Raw genomic sequence first — 22,281 nt, 5'->3', positions numbered from 1 at the left:
TCAATTCAAAGTAGCGTTTTAAATTTTAGGAAATAAGATTTAAAAAATATACACTCATTTTATTCATACACTCATTAGCTCAGTTCTACTTCCTTCCTAAACATGTTAATTGATCAACATTCATTTTTTGATCAATCGATGATTTAGAACTTGGAAAAGTGGAGGGGTAATGTCCCTTTACTTTTGAAAGTGAGAGGACCATGGCCCCCCTCCTCCCTCCCTGTACGAGCAACTTATGTTGAGCTCGTAGCGATCACTCTTACTTATGCTAACAGACATTATGAAAAACGGCTACTCTTAGAGTAGGGCTGATCTACGGAGATATTTAGCTTGTGAAGAAAACAACAGCATCATGGTAAATCTGACTCATACATTAATTTCAAAAAAATCAAAACTGAAATAATTATTAAAGGACTAGCTTACTACCCGGCGTTGCCCGGGTGCTTTTTAATGCAACATATCTTTCGGATAATCAATTGAATGAATTCTATCTAAATGAGCGTAAAAAAATACATTCATAACGCTTTCTAGACTCAGATCTCCAGAACACTTTAAATAACACAGAAAATCAAGCATTTGAAGAAAAAGTAAAATTAACTTAAAGCAAAAAAGTACGGGGAATATTGTTTGGGCTATGTAGTGTCCACTGGTACGTTGTCTAAGGTTAAATCAGACAGGCGGTACGTAAATTGTCTTAATGCAAAGACAAATGATTGTCTTTTGCACATCTTGTGGGACAATCTTTTACGTGATGCTTCGAAAGAAAAGCGTTGTACCCCCATTGTAGGTTTTGTTTTCCCCAATACATCAAAAAATGCAACAGTACTTATCACATACATTTTATTCGGAAATAAATCATTGAATGTTTCCTTAGAAAGAGTCGTGAGCTTGCCAAAAAATAAAAGTCAATCCCTATTATTAGGCACAAATATATACAAAATAGTCTTCTTGGACATGGTTACAATATTTTCAGATTAATTTAAAATCATCCTCAATGTCCAAAAGCTAAACAAATAGTCCACCGTACAGAAAATAAAGAATTCAGTCAGTGTTGTTAACAGACGATAACACTCCGTTTTATGGATTTTTTGTCAGTGTTTTTGAGAATGAAGGTATCAAGTCATTGGTTATTTTGTCTTGTAAATAAACGTCTTGTTTGTACTTACAACTGTATACAAACTTCCAATAATTTTCGATTGTTTATAATAGCAGTTATCGAACTTAGCTTTTTAATTGGAATGCAGCTTTTTTCAACTTATTTCACGATGAAGAAAAAACTTCATATTGTGGAGTAATATTTCATCATGACTTTAAATAGTAATCTCTGTGTGTAAAAAATTGCATCATACCCGCTAACAGATTTCAAATTATTGTTAGTCGGCGAAGATGCTTCATCAGGTGTATTATTACTCAAGCATTAAGGTAATATAAAATTTCAAATGAAGAAATTTGTTTAGATAAAAAACGTAGCAATTTTTTGCAGTTTGAAACAGTTTAAATTTAAATTAACATTTATTCGCATTTTTTCCAAACTTAAAACTCCAACCCTCTCAAATTGTATGAATTCCGCCAAATTATATTTCCGTGTGGTTTTGCGGATAAAAAAGGTGTACAATCTTTAATTTTAGCACACATTGGCAATCCTAGTATAGTAGTTTATGTGCATGTAAGAAACGTCATAACCATCCCCTCTCCCCCTTGAAAAACAAATTCCAGATACGCTACTACGCACACATATGATTATTTTGTAGTTTGTAGAACATTTCAGAAATTAGTATTTTTTACCCCTGTTCTTTGTGAGACTTCAGCGATTAAACTTAGTTGAACCGAATTATGTAAAGATCCGACGTAAATCATGGAATAGTATAAAGAATAATATGCATATTGGTTTGAAGGACCATCCAACATTAAATTGTTGAAGCTTATACATGGATAATGAATGAATTATTGATACCGAATTAATTTTCTTATTTTCTGGGCTGTTCATATGGAGAATACTGACCCATATTTTGCGCTTTACCATTTCTGCTATGGAAATACCAAAGCAAGTAGAACCGTCGGAAACCGCAATGATTCCTCCTTTGCAGGATGCTATTCAAAAAACGCGTAACAGCAGCATTTCTTTTCCGTTCGGCTTTCATGCCAACATGTTTTACGCTTGTCGCTAATCGATTTTACAGCCACTGTTAAGTATACTTTTTGTGTTGATTGCATTTAAAATATCTCCTGTTGGTAATATGTTGCTGAGCATTTTCATTTGCTTTGAACCAAGGTTCACAAACTTAACGATTACAGTTAATCTTTGAAGAGACTTCATTTAGGGCATTTTTTACAGGCTTTTCATTCAGACCAAACTCATAACAATATGAAAATTCGTTATGTCGAAAACAGTCTTTTTATGATTAAAAATGTAAACTTTAATCTCTTAGGATCTTTTTTAAATTCCAAAAACCAGCCTATATGAAGTCTTGAGCAATAATTTACCTCTCTGTCAAATTTGGAAAAAATCCGAATAAAACTGTGGATTTGTATAAGAAACATACACCCCCCCCCCACACACAAACATACATACATTTTTATATTTATAGATACATGTAAAGAAAGCCTTGACTACATCCCTTTCCTTTGAAAGATAAATTCCGAATGCGCTATTGTGCATTACTATGATTATTTTGCATTTTATTTGCTTTATTAGTACATTTACCCCTTTTCTTTGACAGCCTGAAGCGACTTCTATTAAACCGAATTAGGTTATCGGTTATAGTTGAACCGAATTACTTAAAGATTCTACGTAAATCAAGGAATAGTATAAAGAAAATTTACATATTGCAAATTGGTTTCATAAGGTCATAAGGATCATAGAACATTAAGTTAAATTTTTGCTGTAAGGATGAAATAGATGTAGTTTTAATAAAAGTAGTCTAATGCTGAAACAGTCGAAGATTGTACGTCAATATTGAATGCAATATTATTGCCTTACTCATGTTCGTATTTTCTCTGCTATTAAAGGGAAAAACACTGATCAAAAATTACACGCAACCCTTACTGTGTTTTTTATAATTAAACAATATTTAAAACTTACTAGTCGACCCGTGCGGAACTCCGCACTGTACTTTGAATCGTTTCATAAGGCATTTCGCTCTTTAAAAATTTCAAAGAAAGAATATTATGAAGAAAAACCGAAAAAAGTAAACGGAAAAAAGTAAGCGCACAAGAGAAGGCATGTAATTTGAAGACATCAGTAACAAAACCTCGTTAAATGTAACGTTGTGATAATTTGATCATCGCTCCCCTTTTGGTTGTACGTATTTTGAATGCAAATATAAATATCATTAAAAGTGTGGCTGAGTGACACGTGAAAAATCAGTAATTTTGCATGTGAAAAAACAGGTTGTGGCAAATACAGTCCTACCCATGTGAGCATCTGACGGAAAAAAAAGAAACATTAAAGAGATATTTAGTGGCACGGATTTGAACTGGCGCCATTCTGATTAACAGTACGGCGCTCCAACAAACCTAGCAACTGTGCCTTCCTTTTTGAATGCTATTCATTGAAGGAATGCGTAATAAAACACAGTAAAAAAGTTTTTCGCCGAAAAAAATACAATAAGATCATAAGTCTATGTTTTGTCATTAGCCGGCATGATACGATTTAAAATTATTCGTAAAACATGGAAGTTGATTAAAGAATGAGGAAGATCTCAGGTAGCGATTGAAACAAACATTCTAGAGAAGTAATAAATTCGGTTGAAAAAATAAGTGTTTTTATTTTTGAAGTTCAACAATTTCCCATAGCAGGCTTCTTTGACCTGTACGGCTTAAAAGTCCGCACCTGTTTTTCTTTTAATCGAACACTTAAAATTCAAAACCAAAACCAGTTGAACTGAGTCCGTTTTTTAAGTGTAATTTTTCGAACGTAGACAAAATGTTTTTTTTTTTTTTTCAGCCGAAAGCAGAGGAGTAGAAAATGATTTCTCACTAATGAAGTTGATGATAATTTTAATGTTTTATATCGTATTTGAATAAATAATTAAAGATTTACTGGTTGAAACTCGTAGTTTTAATTTGGCGTAGTATTTTTTCATTTGCACAAAAGTTCGAACACGGCTATTAGAAAAATCTACATTTCAGCATACAATGAAAATGTTTTTCTGCACAAAAAGGATTCCCTTGAAGTATATCTAATACTTTTTTTTATGCTTACATTATGCTCAGTAGTCTGGACGGAGTCAAAGCTTTAAAAAAAAAAAAAAAAGGAAGAACGCCCTTCGATTAGCAGTCAACTTATCTGAATGATAACTGTAGCCTGCATAAAGGAGTCGAAACACATTTTTAAGCATTCCCACTGCATTTATTTTATTACGTGTGTTATCTGTTGTATGTTATGAGTACATGTAATGCGTAATATTACTGTAAATTTGCTATTATGTCGGACAGCCCGAACTGGCCCGAAGTTCATACAGTTTATAGCCGAACGCTCTAACGAAAAAAAAACCCAAAGGTAATTTTAAATTTTTTTTTCTTGCCGAGAAGTGTTTTTATTTTTGAAAATTTTTACACTTTGTTATCGCAGGCTGTTTGAACCGTTATAACTAAGATGGCAGCACGAGTTCATCATTTAACAGCACGGTTAAAATACAAAATAATTTGAACTAAGTTCTTTTTTAAGCGTAACTTTTAATAAAATCTAGTAAAAATGTAATACGCTATTTCGTGTTTTTTTTTTTTTTTGCAAAAAGAAGAAAAATGTATATATTATACTAGTTGACCCAGCCACGCGTTGCTGTGGCGAGAAATAGTTAGATTAAAATATTATTTTGCTAAATATTTTGATAGAATCTAATTAATATTTTTAGTAAAGCTTAAGATATTATACCCAATTTTAAAACATATGAGATTGACAATGCTGTGTTAGGCTGAATTAAGTACTTATTCACTTTAGCAAGTATTAACTAAATTTTCAATAGTAAAAACACTATACCTACGCTTGGTAAATTTTGCAAGTATGACTTCAATCAAAAATAAAAGCAAAATAACTTGAAAGTGATAGTAAATATCGAAACTGATTGTAAAATATCGGAATGCAGAAAATAAGCGTAAACCAACATAAACTTTTAAAATGTACACTACATTTTATTCATCTCAGATTTCCCTATAGTTTGTAAGATATAACATTTTTTCAAAATACATTAACTAAATTAAAATCATATAAAAATGAAATTTTATAAATGAGGTAGATAACATTGACTTCAATCCATTGTTTCTATTATTTGTCTTTTGCTAACACGAATAGGTATGATGACTTTCCCAATCAAGAGTAGGCAATAGATAAAGGGTGTCCTGAAAAAGACTGTATGTTTTCAAAAATTTATAACAGGAAAATGGTTAATGATAAACAAAAAAAAAATTGCAGAAAATTCATGAGATGGGCCGTAAGTTTCGTCCCACCAGAGCTCTAATGTTTAGTTCCAAAGTTTTTCAATAGATGGCGCTGCAGATAGTAAGCCTCTAACAGTAATTATTAAAATTCACCGATTTTTCCTCCAATTGCGACATGTGGTTGCAGCCTGCGGCAGGCATTTTGAAAATATTGTTGCGAAACTTTATTTATTAAAATTATTTTTCAAAAAACTATAATGTAATTTTCTGTCTTTCTTTGATTTACGGTCTTACATCTGCTGCGCCATCTACTGGAAAATTCTTGAACTAAATTTTGGAACTTAGGGGGATTAAACTTGCGGCCCATCAGATGAATTTTCTGCAAAAGTTATCTTTTTATCATTAACCATTTTATTGTTATGAATTTTTGAAAACAGTCTTTTTCAGGACTCCCTGTAGTTGCCCATGAGAGAAAAATGTATGTTTCAAGTCCAAACCGAAAGTAGATATTGTTTGGTTTTGAGATCTATGTATGGTCTCTTCAAAAGCTAAACAAATCGGAAATTGAAGCCTTCGAAATGTGTTTGAAAATTATGATGCTATAAATGGATTACTTGCAACACAAAAATTTCTCCTTTAAACTTTTCCGTCAAAATTGTTGAAATTTTGATAAAGAAACGGGTACCGTTGCATAATCTAGGTGGGGTTGTGAAAAAGAATAATTGGTGAACCAATTTTCAACAGGAAACCAGCTAGTAGCATTCCTGGTATATCCAGAGAATTTAAAAATTCAGTTGGAATGTTTGCTGCTTTGTTTTTATTGACAACTGTATAGCCTTGTTCAGCATTATCGGTCAACACAATCTAATTATATTTTTGTTTCAGCTTTCAGTAATGGCTCATTATTCACATAAATTGTAGCTAAGACATCGTTGTTGCACTGTTTTTTCTCGTTGTAAATCAGTGTTAACTAAGTCAACACTAACCAATCAATCACGCGATATCACACCATAATGAATAAAGAACAAATTTGAAACTGAAATGCATAAATCTTCAATTAACACTAAAGCTTCATTATACATCTTGGGTGTAAAATCTTGATTTGAACATCGGTGTGTTTGTTTAACCCTATGGAGTACATCTTCAAGCATAAAATTTATGTAGCTTCCCCACGGAAATGATAATTGTGTTGGATATTACGTCGTCAAAATTATGTTAAAACCGTTGACGAATACTCTTTCTCGTTATGCAAAACCTGCATTAGAAAATGCAATTCCCAATGATTGTGTTCTACCAATAATTACAATTCGTGAAATGCATCGTGATATGTTTTAAATAATCGACAGTTAAGGGTTTGCAAATATTTTCGTCTGTTATGGAATGTTTAAGGAAAACAAAAGCAAAAACAACATTCTCTTTGTTTTGGCTGCACAGTTTTGTTTTAGATGGAGTTTTGATCCCAATGTCTAGACTTTAATTTTTCATTATGCCCGAGATTGATGAATGTTGTGTTCTTTGTTTGCTTGGCATGAATGATTTTTTTTTTTTTTTTGATTTTATTCAACACTGTAAAAACAATTAAGAAACGTCTTGAAAAATAATGGGCATCGAATACGCGCAATTTCTGACAGTAACGTATCCCACTAAAAGTGACAAACCTTCCTAAAATTATCCTGAAGTCTTTCCTAAGAATTCCGAAACCTCTCCGATTCGAGACAATCATTTCTCTGAAACCTTTAGAGAGAACCGAAGTAAGATTAAAAGTAATAGCTTGTCATATTTTTCGACTCACCAAGAAAGTACCAAATGCATTTTAGCTACCATGGCCACTGCTAAGATAAACTTGCAAGCATGCGCAAAGTATTCCACTTGCTTGTTACTCTTGGAAAGTTACGGAATCCAGAGACTCACTTCCTCTCATTGGGAGTTACTTCAATCTGTACGGACCACGACGACAGTAGTGAAGTCAGTTCTTCACGAAAATTCATTAACCTTCCTGAAATTATCCTGGAACCTTTTCGAAGCATTCAGTTATCTCCCTGGCTAAAAGCCCGTCGGGCCGCTGGTCCTTCAGAGAAAACCTTAAGTAAGTTTAATACAAAAGCTTGACACCTCTCTACTTTCAATTAAGCTCCACCAATAATATCGCAAGCATGGCGAAACGTACTTGTATTTACGTACCCACAGGTCTAGCTCGCATGCGATTCTTGCAACGCTACGGAGTCCAAAGGCTCATTCAGTCCCTCTGGGAGCTTTTAGTCATTGCAAACGGATCGTAATTGACTTGAAGCCGATACACTTAATAAATGCGCTCAGTTGATCTTTAAACTGGGAGCTAAAATATTTTTCGGAACAGTGAAAAGTCTGCATTCATGGCGTTTGTAGCAATTCAGGAAACTTTTTGACGAAGATACTTCATTTCCCAATAAAATTGTTGATGACCTGTGAAATCCCAACATGTTCCACGGAAGTAATCAGTGACATTTTGGATTTTTTACGGTGCGTATAAAATAGCGTGGAACATTGGTAAATAATTTTATTTTTGAGAATCGGGCCAAACACATTAGGTTTTAGACAGTGTAAAAAAAAAAAAAAATCATTGTTGTTTTTGGTGATTCAAGTGCTTTTCGTTGAAAATATCTTCGGAAAAATATATTCGTTGACCGTTTTCAAGATGTACTGTAAGATGCTGTACAGATGGGTCTCTTTCGTACATGGGGAAGCCAGATAGCTTCGTTGCTGTTTTTATGTCTACTCATTGCTCATCGCGTTATTTCGTTAATTTCTCGTACCTCTACTGCGACTTAATAAGAACCATTAAAAACGTATTTGACAAAGTATTTTGTTGACCTCACGGAATTGCAAAAATCGACATTTATATGAGACTCATACGTTTTTAAAAGCAGTGGTGAGAATGGAACTTCCCGCTGCTTATCAATTTCAACTTGATTTGTAGAATTTGACATTTACATTGAAAAGTGTACCCGTAATACTCCCCCCTTTCTCCGGCGATATTGTTGATAACCATGAATATCCGTTACATAGCATTATTTGTAAATTTTAATTAACTTAAGAATACAACTTTTGAGGATGAATTAACTTACAGCGCCATCTATTAAGAATTTACAGAACCAAACAATTAACACACACTATTAATACATAATAAACATTTTATTTGCAATAAAAAATTATAAAAACCACCCTATCTTTTAAGTTGGACCAAATTACAGAAACTTATGAAATTTGATAAAAATCGGTTCAGTAGTTTCAGAGTTTACCCCGAACAAACATCGTGACACGAGATTTTTATATATATAGATTATATAGGTAGTATTTTTTTTATTTGTACAAAGAGTGAAAAACTCATTAGAAGAATCTATATTTCAACATACGATTTATTATATTTTACTGAACAAAAAACTATTCCAATGTAGTCTGAAATCTTAAACCGGATACTTATATTTTCGCTTACATTATGCTTTAATTTTCTTCCAGGGAGCCAAAGCTTAAAAAAAAAAAAAACCTTAAAATGGAGTATCAATTTAGCTCCGGGTTGCATCAAGTTTTCATAACAGCTAGGAGCGTTTCTACCTCATGTATTCCCTCGTATTTGTTATTCATTGTGCATGTAATGCGCGATATTTTTCTAATTTTTTGATGCAGATTGTCCGGACGTGGGCCCGAACACGCAATCTCCTGGTTACCAGTCGAATGCTCTGCCGATCAAGCTATTCAGCTCTGTCGGCAACAGTGCAAGTTAAAGTTATAAATTTAACCGAAAACCTCATTCTGGTTCTTTAAAACAGATTTTTTTGCTCGAAAAAACAATTTTTAGACCGTGGGTCTATTTTTCGTCAGTAGCCTGCACGATAAGCTTTAAAATGAGGTGTAAATCAAAGAAATCGCTCAAGAATTGAGGAAAATCTCGCGTAGAAACCAAAAACAGGCTACAGAAATAATATATAAGGATTTAACGGTAGCATTCAAATTAAGCAGCAACATAAGCAGCATTAATGAACCCCTGGGGCTTCGTAGGTCGCAGTTTAAGAAACGATGTACAGCATCATTTTTTATACCTACGGCTTTCTCGCCAAACATGCTTCAACGCTCATCGCTAAATGGCACTGACGGCCAGCGTTCAGGGCGCTTATTCCAAGCTCGAAATTCACCTTGCGAGATTAGTTCTGATCGCCTCACTAGATGGCGCTATAGGGAAAAAAGCGATCTCGAAAGGAAATTCTCGCAAGTAGCGATTCCAATCGCCAAAAGAAGGGGAAAAGTGACTTTTCGGGCACTTATTTGCGGAGCGAAATCTCGACTGCCCTAAAGTAGGTGAGATTGTGCGATTTTTGTGATACAATTTGGGAGTTTGTCTTTCTGAAAGGTATTGGCTCGAGGAAAACGAATTTGGATGTTGCCAAACTTGGAGATGGTGCAGGGGGCAAGGGGGGGATTAAAACTGCACTGAGGGGGGGGGGGCAAGTGGTTTTCGTTAAATTTTTGTGATACAAAAATGGGAGTTAGTTTTTCTGAAAGGTATTGGCAAGCAGAAAACAAATTACAATGTTACGAACCTTGAACATAGTGAAGGAGAGGGAGGGGGGTTAAAACTGCGCTGGGGGAGGGGGGGCAAGTGGTTTTCCGTTAAAATTTTGTGACACAAAAATGGGAGTTAGTTTTTCAGAAAGGTATTGGCAAGCAGAAAACAAATTAGAATGTTACAAACCTTGAACATTGTGAAGGGGAGGGAGGAGGGTTAAAACTGCGCTGGGGGCAAGTGGTTTTCCGTTAAATTTTGTGACACAAAAACGGGAGTTAGTTTTTCTGAAAAGTATTGGCAAGCAGAAAACAAATTAGAATGTTAGGAACCTTGAACATAGTGAAAGGGGGGGGGGGAGGGGAAAAGTGGTTGTCCGTGGAATTTTTGTGATAAAATTACGGCAGTAGTTGGTTTTTCTGATAGGTATTGGCACGAGGAAAACGAATTAGGATGTGGCCAACCCTAAAAATGGTGCAGGGGCGGGGGGGGGGGGGTTATAACTGAAATCATAAAATAGGTATATATGCAACATTTTTCGCTTTGCAATAAGTTTTCAAAGCTTAAAATGCTTAATTTAACTAATAACAACATTATAATGCACAAACATCCGAATTAAATTGCAGACACGTGTTAAGAACTTCTTTTTCAATGTAAAATGTTAGTTTGTGAATGAAAATGCATTCGGCTACGGTTGATAACTTCCATTGATTCCACTTTCTTGTAACCAAACCCATCATTTAGGAATTAAGGTAAGGGTGGGGGGGGGGGGGGGGGGGGGGGGGAATCGGGGGGGCACTCCAAATTTTCAAGATATAATGCATTTGAAATAATTAAGGGGCTAGGAATTTCCTACTCCCTCTTATTTTTTTGACCGTTCGACGGCCTGCACAAATGCGTCTAGGGCAAATTTTATGTAAAAAGCGTTTATAAATTTTATTTTTCTTTTGTACATTATCCCACTTAAAATTTAGTTTTTCACAAAAGTACTAGTTGTTTCTGAAAATTGTATGAATTTCAAATTTACACAGAATATACAATCCCTTTTTTTTTTGCGTTTTAGCGGGGGGGGGGGGGTGACATCACAAATTACCGCCCCGGGTGTCACCCATGCTAGGTACGCCACTGACGTAGGTAATTTTTTTTTTCCTTTTTTTTTTCTTTTTGTCTTCTTTTGTTATAAAATCCTCCTCCCCCCCTTTTTTCCTAAATTCTTTATTTATTACCTACTGTCAATATTCAATTTCAATTGAATTCAATTTGTAAGATAATTTATTTTCCTTTATTGAAATTTGATATTGATTAACTAATTACAAAACAGTAGAAAGGCTGGTAATTTCTGGGGAGTTGTTTCTAAAATTTGATTTTCCATTTCGCCAACATCAAAATTAGCAATATTATATAAATACTGTATTCGATTATACTGTAAGCATTTGTAAATTGGCTGCTATATAATATGATGCATTTCAAGGAAAAGAGAATGTTTCAAAATGCTCCTTTTTTTCTTTTCTTCTTCAATTTAGGATCTTTCCTTTGGGTTGAACTTTAAAGTTCTTTATCAGCTGAAGAGAAATAATGATTGAAAAATTTATTCCTTTTACGAATATTTTTCAATATACATTTACAGAAGCAGAGTATTTATTTATTTTAAACTGCTCTTGTAACCAAGATTGCTGTTTTGACTTTTTAATCTTGAAAATAAAGATGGAATTGTGTAATCATAGGTACAAGTTGCTTGTTTTGAAAAAAAAAAAAAATCTAGAAAAGTACTGTTTTGAGGATATCTTAAGATTGGGTCTTGGAAAACAATACCTAGAAAAAATGGAATTTGAAAACCGGAATATTGAAGAAGTAATACTTTTTATTTAGCATATGCTTATTTAATTATAATTTTAAAGGAGAAGAGAAAAAAAAATCTGGAACATGTCTTTGAAACTGAGATTGTTGTTATAATTGCAACTGGAGCGGGGGGAGAGTTGGTTTTCACATTACTAATCCTAATATGGAAGATTATATATTCTGTTATGTCTGCTCCCATCCCCAAAAGCTCAATTAGCACAACAAACCTTTTACATTTTGTAGGGGTGACCCTCCCCCCCGAATATCCGGAAGACTCCCCCCCTCCAAAAGCAAGAGCCCCCCAAATAAAAAAATACCCCTCAAGCCCCTTTAAAAATTTCAATGGCGCAATTAGCGCCATTGAAATTTTTTACCCCCCCCCCCATTTTAGTGTTTTTTTTATTCAATTTGAATTAGCAGATTTTTTCATCAAGACTTTTGGATGCCTCTAAACCTTTCGCACTCTGCACTTCATTAGACACGGCAACAACATAATATTCAATCCACGATTACGAACTATTTATATTTTTTCATCTGCATTTATGACGGTTAAGATTTTTTTTAGTATCATTATTTTTTTTAAGTTATTATTATTATTTCGATTATAGTTTCTTGGGAAAAATATATTTCATATAAGACATTCTTACTAATATAGATGGTGTTATATAGTAAATCAACAAAATTTACGGATAATTTTTATCAAATTTATGTATTGGCTGTTTTAACCTCTTCGATTTTTGTTTTAGACACTGTAATATTGAAATATGCAAAAAATACGACTTACTTTTTGCCATTCGACTAAGCTTTTTGCACCGGAGCATTCTGCCATTTTTCCTTTGTGTACTATTTTTTAAAATTCTCGGAGAATTAATTTTTAAGAACATCAGGATTTGCTTCAAGAAAATCTAAAATTATTTCGGCATGATTCTTTGTAACGTAAAACGTATTCTTTGAAGAATAGCCATTAGCGTGCCAGTCGTCAAAGTTCGCGCTTTTCCGTCCAAGAATTAAACAAAACAAAACTAGCTGCACTGAAAGGGCATTGGTTGGAAGAAGTCACGTGTACCTCCTGGCCGAACAAACTAATCGAAAAAATTGGCGCCTCTTCGAAAGACAGCTGCGAGCTGTTCAGAATTCAACGTTGCGAGATTTTTTCGATAACATCGATCACGTGACGGGAAATCTCGAAGTCGAAACGTAAGTAGTTTAGAATGACCACCCCAGGATACGTTTTGTGTTGATTGCATTTAAAATAGCTCCTGGTGGTAATATGTTGATAACCGTTTTCATTTGTTTTGAACCAAGGTTCACAAATTTCATGATTAAAGTTAATCTTTGAAGAAACTTTATCTAGGGTAGTTTTTTTACGGGCTTTTCATTTAGACTATTCATAACTATACAAAAATTCGTTCGTGCAGAAAAGAGATTTTTATGACTCAAAATATGAAATTAGACCTCTTTGGGTCTTTTTAAAATTCCAAAACCCCGCCTATATGAATTCCTGAGCAATAATTTACATTTGTGCCAAATTTGGAAGAAATCCTACGAAAAATGTGGTTTTGTATAAGGAACATACACAGATACCCACACACCCACAAACATACATCCATTTATATATATATAGATTGAAACCCACAGCACACACGCGATAAATGATTATTATCAGGTGCCATGGAGTGTTAGCTTCACACGTAAGAAAAGGATAAATCCTAATTGGGCTGACGACTAGCGTGAGACCTTTTTCAGCGCGATTTGCACCAACTTTGGACGATAGATGTCCTCTTATCCTGTGCCATGCGATACCATCCCATGGTCATAAAAAGGCGTCAGAGAAAGAGAGAGAGAGAGAGGGGAGGTAGAGGAAAGTACTAAGGGACAAAACTTTTGCATTGCCAAATGTAATTAATGCTCAAAATACGTGAAACACCAGCAACAGCACTCATATTAACGTTGCTCATAAATTGTGGTGAACACGTGTGCGTTCCATCATTGATATTATACTAGGGTAACGGCACCATTAACATGCACGGGTCCAGTAACAGACAGTCGTAGGTTTGGATTTAAATAATAAGAATTTTAAACGGGTAAAACTGATGTTGCTGTAGCTCATGTATACGCAGCAATCATCTAGCGCTATCAGATTGAATTTTATGAGCCAGTTAGTACTTATAAGGTAGAAATGGAAGGTTATGAACAGCCACTCTGGTGTTTCATGTTCATTTGAATTAAATGAGTCTTTACATCTAAAAATAAAGTACATTTGCACGTTTTGAAGAGAAAAAGGAAACTCTGTCCAATACTCATCCTTTCCTCATGATATCTGTTACTGGTCTACTACTACATCAGAGTTTTCGGTGTCTGTTACTGGGGATCGGACCTTTTTTCGAAATTGTTCAAATCAAAATAGAATTAACTAATTCCGATGATCCAGAAGCAGCCAAACGTTAGATGAGATGTAGTTCCCTGAGAGAAAAATAGTTTTTAAAGTCTAAATTAATTAAAAGGCTCAGAAAATTGAGTTAATCTGAGAGAGATGTCTTAAGCATGTCTGTTACTTGTGCCGTTACCCTACTTGACTAAAGTTCCAAAATTGAATTTTATGCCGTAAATAATCAAGTTTTTGTCTTTATTAAATTCATATCTATTGTTAAGTGTTAGCTGAAATACCCTAGTGTTATCACAGAGAACATAAATCCTTGACAAAATGACTGATTTTTACGCAAATAATTACTTGTCAGAACCTGAATACCTGTTAATTAGTAGATTAAAAGTGATCATTCAAAATGTAATTAGTCAAAAGGATTTTGCAAGAGTGATCAAATAAATATGAAGACTGGGATCAAAACATTTTAAAAGCTAGCTAATCCGAAAAAATTATTACTAAAAAAGTGTCGCAGTTTAAGACCATGGAGCTGAAAATCATGATAAACCCCAATTGAGAAGTTCTGACTCGGTGGAATACGAGTTTTTACCACGGAGATCAACAAAGCCTGTACCGCCTGCGGTTTTTACTCTCCAAAGAGGAAACTGAAGATAGTCAAAAAACAATATGGAGAAGCATACACTGTAAAAAAAATCCTGAAACTTAAGGGGAAAATGACTGCCTTCCATGTTTTCAGCATTTTTTACCGTAAAAAGTTCTACTGTTAAACTTTACAGCAAAAAAAGTAACAAAGCTGTGGCTAGTTAGCTGAATAAAAAGGGTGAGATGCAAGCAGCAGGGCTCGAACTTATATCCCCTTGGATTGCAGAACGATGCTCCTAACCACTGTACTCAAGGGATTCGAGAAGAGAAAGTTAAAATATTTACCTCGCACCATAAATCGCGTAGTATACCAATCGGCTCTGCAATCGTTTACTTTTTTCAGTACAATTTACTGTAAAACTTTCTCCGTAATACACCATTCCGTAGCCTCCCCCACTCTGTGTTCTCTTCCTCCCACATCAGTAAACACCTCATTTTACAGGAAGTTTTGTCGTAAAAATTTGATTATTTTTTTACAGTTTAATGGGTGTCTGGAGAATTATGATGGGGATGAGGAGTGTTCAAGTATTGACATATTTAAAATACATCATAACTTCATCCTGGAGACACCTTTTTACTTCTTTTTACAAAAAAAAGAAGAAAGTATTGTATTCGCGAAAAAAATTTCCCTCAAAATGCGGTGTGGCATAGTACGCTTTCTATCAACGAATGCTACTGTTTCCCACACTTTTTACTCATTCCCACGCTTTGAAGCCAGCTGCATCGAATTCTTTCAAATCCATAAAATACTAGGTTCCGCCCCCAAGCTGACCTTTGGCCGTTTTGGCTCAAGTTTAACATTCCGTTCCCAGGATGGCCACCTGCATCCATGGACCAGCTGCATCCTTGGGAAGGGAGTGAGAGAATCCCCGTTTGTTTTCCAAGAAAAGGGGAGATGAATTTAGCGGGGGCTGGGGCGCGGCTGACTTGGAAACGAGGAGAACGATCAAAAACTTTGGAGAGGTCAGTCATGTTTTTCTGACTCTCCAGAAATCTATCTAACCACGAATCAATTGTGTACTTCTGAATCTTGTAAATAGCTGTGTAAATAAACAATGTTAAGTTTACCCCTGGTAACTACTTGCTTTCCACTCAGCCACACATACTACCATTACGCCACAGCGGCCTTAATTTCCGTTTTGCTTACTACCGAATTAATGTTGAGTTTTTTTTTTCAACCCAACCACACGCGGATAGGTGCCTAAGAACGTATAAATACCCAAAATATCCATTTTGACATTCCCCGAGTTAATTACAACGACTTTTCTCGTGACGTCCGTATGTATGTACGTATGTATGTATGTGTGTGTGTATGTGCGTATGTATGTCGCATAACTCAAGAACGGTATTTCCTAGAAAGTTGAAATTTGGTACGGGGTCTAGTTGTGCACCTCCCCTTTTGGTCGCATTTGAGTGTTTCTAAAGGGGTCTTTTTCCCCTTTATGGGGAAACCATTGTTAATTTCGATGTATACTCAAGTGGTGTTATAATTTGGCGGACACTTGGCGATATATCGCCAGTCTTTTGGTTGCCAGGTTTTGCCGCCAAGTTGGCGACAAATTTGGCTTTTTTTTTCTTTTTAAATTTATTTTCAATTTGGCCACTGGTGGTGATATTTAGAGTAAACTATTGAATCACATTAAAATTGTCAATAATGGGAAAATGACATTAAAATTGGAGTAAAAGGAAGTCATGTGATGCACACATCAGCTCGTTTCTTTATTACGAGGAAAAAAAAGACCAACAACAGAAAGTAAAAATTGCAATCACAATAATAACACTCTTATGGCTTCAAAAGATTTGCCAATCTAAATCACCACAAATCAGTCGAAGATTAAATATTTTATTCTTTCGCTTTTTACTTCACCGAAAAGAGGTCTCGTTTTTTAGACCCCATTAAAAAAACTGGAACTCTAGAGAAAAGCCAATTTCTGGAGCAGGCCCCAGACACCTCCCTCGACGCAACGCTTTCCGCAGACGGTCGCCTTGACAACGGCACGCCACTCTCTTCAATTGCAAAGAGCTGTTCGTGCATGCATTATCCGAAATGTTCAACAACAAAGCATCAAAGAGTCATTAAAATAAAATATACGACTGCATCTCTGGCCAATATGGTCAGATGTAGGGACGAAATCAGAATTTTTCTGGAGGGTGGGTTAGAAGGTTAGAACTAAAGGCAGTAGAAGAAAATTAAAAAACTTTAGCCTCTGAGGAAAATTTAATTAATATTGCATTGGTTGGAAAGTTCTATGATGAAGAAGAAGAATATTTAAAAAATTAAAGGATATTGATTCTGTAGAAAAAAAATATGCAGTTGGATTTTAGCTTTAGCAAAATTTTATAACCGAATTAAAAAAGGAAAAAAAATTGTAAAATGCCTAAATGGAATCTTCATACTGCCAGAGTAACTGGAAATTTTACTGTCGCAAAATCTTCACAAAATGAAGAACTTCAAAAGAATTCTAAGAATATAGAGATTTTTGTAGAATTTGATCAGCAACATATTTTCTCAGTTATACCGTGGAAAGATTTGGAGCATTAGTAGTTATGGATCAACACAAAATATTAACTAACGCTGCCTCAAACAATACTCCTGTAGCGGCTATCAAATATTTTTAACTAGAAATTTGATCGTCAAGGTATGACGGATGAAAATTGATTCTACTCATCTACATTTTAACGAAGCAATTGCCTGTTTGGGGATATTTTGATAGATGAAATTTTAACCCTAACTCCAATGGATGAACTCTAAAGTCCAGTACATGGCTTTCATTGTTGGCCCCTTTTTTCGTTTCTTCATTCTCCTAAAATGACAGTTTTACCAGTAAAACAGTTAAGTTACCGAATCCAGTTCAGCCTTGTCACAATAAAGCATTTCCCTGCATGTGAAACATTATCAAAAAATATTATCAAATTATCACGTCGGGGCGCGAGTTTTATTGTTGATGACATCAGCGTTACTCGATCATTCTTTACTATACATATGAGGATGAAATGTCAGTTAGTAAATAAATTCTCATGCCACATGTTCAATACATACGCTCATCACAAAGATTTTTAGTGGTAATCTCCTCTGAAGTCTTTTCGAAACTACATATAATCTAAAGATAAGCCAACATACAGCTGTTCGACTGAGGATTGATCAGCTCCTGTGTTTGACGTCATCGAGGGTAATTCAGGAATATCCTCTCGTTTTCGAGATAACCTCTGTGCGTTACTATAGCAACCGTAAAGCCTCCAGTTTGGGCTTTGGAAGGCCCTAAACATACATTTTACATTCTATACCTTGAGGGAATTTACTTTCCAGTGCTAACAAAACATTCCGATAGTTGTGAACACGAACTAAAGTCACGTAAATATTAAATCGTTAAATTTCGTAGTCATATATAAAATGTTACACTAGTTTGCTTTCTTAAGGGAAGCACGTAAAAGGCGCTTTGATTCAGTTTTGCTGAACGGAGGGCTTACTATAGGCAATTCAAAATTCTGAAGAAGAAAAGGCAATGTATCCTTATATGAGGCATTGAGAAGCAAAGGGATGTAAGTGGCAAAATTAAAAATTTGGAGATAACCAGTACAAATGGTGGGTGAACCTCTCCTCTGTCTTGGGGCAAGAGATGGTACTAGTAGCCCTATTATTAAATGCTATACAGCATGATTCAGAAAAAAAATTCAATGAAAGCTTACCTAGGATGTTTTCTTTAAACGCGTTTTACTCAAAACTTGAAAATGTCCACTCTCATCCCTTTACTTCTCACTGCCTCACATGTGTTTTTAAAAACATGAGCGTAATGTCGCATGTCATTTTATAGGGTGTCCAGCAAAGGACTCCCTGGTTTCAAAATTAAATATCTCGAAAATAAAGGACGATATTGGAATAAAATAAACGGTATGTTTATTGTAAAACCCATAAAAATCATATACAGGAACTTGTAAATTAGTTTTAAAAAGTTCCAACAGGTGGCGCTGTACGCTGTAATTGCAATAACAGTCTCCATAAATAGTGCTGCAAAGAGATTGGACTATAATTTGTAGCGTATATGTAAGCATATCTGAGAGACTAAACTACTGTTGAAACAACTAACCTCTTCGCAGCGCTATTTATGGGGACTTCTATTGCAATTACATTGTGCAGCGCCACTTGTTGGAAATTTTTCAAATTAATTTCCGAGTTCCTGTATATGATTTTTATGGGTTTCATAATAAACATACCGTGCATTTTATTTCAATATCGGCCTTTGTTTTCGAGATATCTAATTTTGAAATCAGGGAGTCCTTTGCTGGACACCCTGTAAGAGCTTGACGCAAGAATTTTGTGAAAGGGTATCTTTTTCTTTTTTTTAAAACTTGGCTTACTATGGTTTGGTGAGAATGAAGTTTTACTATGCAACGGAAGAGGCTTTTCGAAAATATACTCACTTTTCACAAGAAACTGGTAGAGAACCATGAAACCCTGAGACGTAACCCGGAAATAGTCTACAACGCTTTGGAATTTTCTTACAGGGTAGGCTAATAGAAAAGAAATGTAACTCTTTTTTTTTCTTGCATGGTAAGAAAGAAATTTAAAAGTTGATTTATTAACCAAAAATCCGCCTCATTGTAGTTCTAATAACAAAAATATCTACACGCAGAGAATATTTTGGCCTATTCTGTAGCCAAAATGTCCTATTAAAGGGGGAGGAGGTCTTAGCCATTGCAGCCTGCGCCATTGGTATTTATAGAGGGGGGGGGTATTTTTTCTTTTTCGGTCCCAAGTTCGAGAGCCCGTCAAAATGCATAGAACAGTTTCGGTGATTAGAGGATGATCATTCTTTGATAAAGAAGAAGTGAAGCTTATGGGGATGAAAGAACATGTTTGCTGCACTGAAAAAAGGTGTTCGATGCAACCCCAAAACATACAAATACATTTGCTTACTACTTGCTAATTTTGTTCTTTATTATCATCGTTTTTTAAGGATTTCTACCGCCCCTCATTCAGATAGACTCGTCTTAACTGGATATTTGCCAATTCCATACAATCCATGGGCGGACTGTAGGTAGCTTACATAACTTGTGCTTGGTGGAGCAAAACGATATAATCAATTAAAATATTAAAATTTAGAAAAGAAATTTTTGTATTTTAAGTACGCATTATAAATTTAGACTACAAAAACTGACCATTAAGCATTACATATAATATTATGTGTATATTGTAATATTTGAGATTAAACCGCTTAAAACTGCAATTGCTCAGAACCCTGATTTTCTACAACGCAGTTTTTTTTTAGTTGTGTCACTTTCCTTGCCGGGGAGCAATAGGTAGGTTGCACCTTTTGTCAGTAGCATAAGTTATGGTCACCTAGCACATTTTTAAGACATTGTGTATCATTTTATACACTGTAAAAACGATTCAGAAACGTTCTTGGAAAATTATTCAGATGACGTGCCCAATTTCTGCCAGTAACATATCTTGCACAAACCAGGAACGTTTTCCGCTAAAAGTCAGTAACGTTCCTGAAATTATATCGGAAGCCTCCTGAAAAATTCAGAAATCTTCAGGCTTAAAGTCAGTCGTGTTTCTGGAACTTTAGCGAAAACTTTGGTAGGCATATTATATTAGCTTTGCACCTTCCTGATTCATTAAGAAAGTTTCATAAGTAGTATTGCAAACAAGTACCGATAATTGTACCGCCTGCAATTCTTGCAAAGCAACAACGTCCATACCTATTTGCTTCCTTTGGACACTTTATCAGCATGGACGAGCCGTAATCGAACTGAAGCCGATACACTTTATAAATACACAATACAGGCTCAGTTAATCTTTGAACTGGGAGCTAAAAATATTTTTTACAACCGAGAAAAGTCTGCATTCGGACAACTTGTAGCAATTCAGGAAACGTTTTGACAATGACATATTTCCAAGAAGTGGATAAAAAAACCATTGAAATCCTGAAACGTTACACGGAAATACTCAGTAACGTTTCGGAGTTTTTTTTACAGTGTATGTATAGCTGTAAAAAGAATTCTGCTACACATATATGTCTCCTTTCTGTTTACGCGAGAAAAACTTTTTGAGAAGTGAAGGTAAAAAACCATTGATATTGTCCGTAATAGAGAGGCAGAAATTGAATCTTATTTTTGATTCAATCTTGTGAGCGCCATGCATCAACCGGCCGAATGCAAAAGAAAGTTAATTACAGAAGAGTTAATTGGACGTTGCACCCTTCATTAACCCCATTAATTCCTCCTCAGACATCCTCCCTCATTTGAATAACAGATGCTCCGAGCATTTGTTGATTCTATAAATTGGAATCGTGAAGATTTTTCGATTGTTAGAGCTTAGACGTTTGCTTTTGGTAGTGGATTTAGAGCACACGGTAATGGGTTTCGTATTTTGAGATCATTTCCTGTTATTAAAAGCGGGACGAATGCGGCTTTGCGAAAAGGTAGAAATCGTCAAATAGTTTGAATGTAGTGACTGTAATTTAATGTAGGGGAAAAGGGGGCACAAGTGAGCACGAGGCACATGTGATCATGGTATGTTTTACTAGGATAACGTCAAGCAAAAAATCTCAAGTAATAGCAGTACTAGCCCTACTATTTGACCAAACTTTCAGAGCAAGGAGCCAGTTTATTTTCCTGTGGGGACAGCTGCTTCGTTTTAGCAGTTGCTGATGTACTTTTATCACTGTCTTCTTCGCGTAAAAACATATTTTAAACTAACTAATAAGATTAATTTAATTATTGCAAAGCATTATAAGTATATTCACGTAAATTTATGCCAATGTTTAAATTTTGTAATTAAACTAAGAATTCTTTATTTTTGAAAATTAGTGCTAAGGTAGATGCTGGAGCACTTGTGAACGCAACATGTAGGGGCACATGTGAACAGCTCCCACATCCTCTCCGCAAATATAAATATTAGTGTATTCTTATTATAAGTGTTAAAAGAGATGTAGAAATTTATAATTATTGTTTAGATGCAATCAGTTTGTAAATTTATTGTCAGTTATTATTACATATTTACTAATTATTTATTTCATTATTTTTTTTAAATTTGTTAATTACTAAATAGTTGGCTAAAAATTTAGTGGTATATAATATTTGAGCGGAAAATAAAGACAAAATCGTTTCCTTTAACTAAAAACGGAAGTTTAGAAAAAATTTAAAATTCATCATCATATTCTGTATGAAGCTTAAACGTACAATATAACAAGAATATACTTTACATAATAAAATATACTTTGCGTTGTTTAGTAGACTTATAAGATTTTTTTTCTTGTCGATCTATTGATTAGAACATGCTATGAAACTTTTAAATTCGACAGTGAGCAGAGTTCTGTAATTCAGAAAAAACTATTTTCTTAATAACAGCTACTGTGCAATTCAAACTGACAGTATATGTTACAAGCCCTTGAATGTAATTAGTGTATACGTAAATGCTTAATTATAACGAGTTTTTAGTTGAAATATGTTGCTCGTCCTGCATTTTTCAATCGTGTTCACATGTACCCCCAAGCTT

The sequence above is a fragment of the Uloborus diversus genome, chromosome 8 (assembly GCF_026930045.1).
Source record: "Uloborus diversus isolate 005 chromosome 8, Udiv.v.3.1, whole genome shotgun sequence".
NCBI lineage: Eukaryota > Metazoa > Arthropoda > Arachnida > Araneae > Uloboridae > Uloborus > Uloborus diversus.
This window is presented reverse-complemented; position numbering follows the sequence as displayed.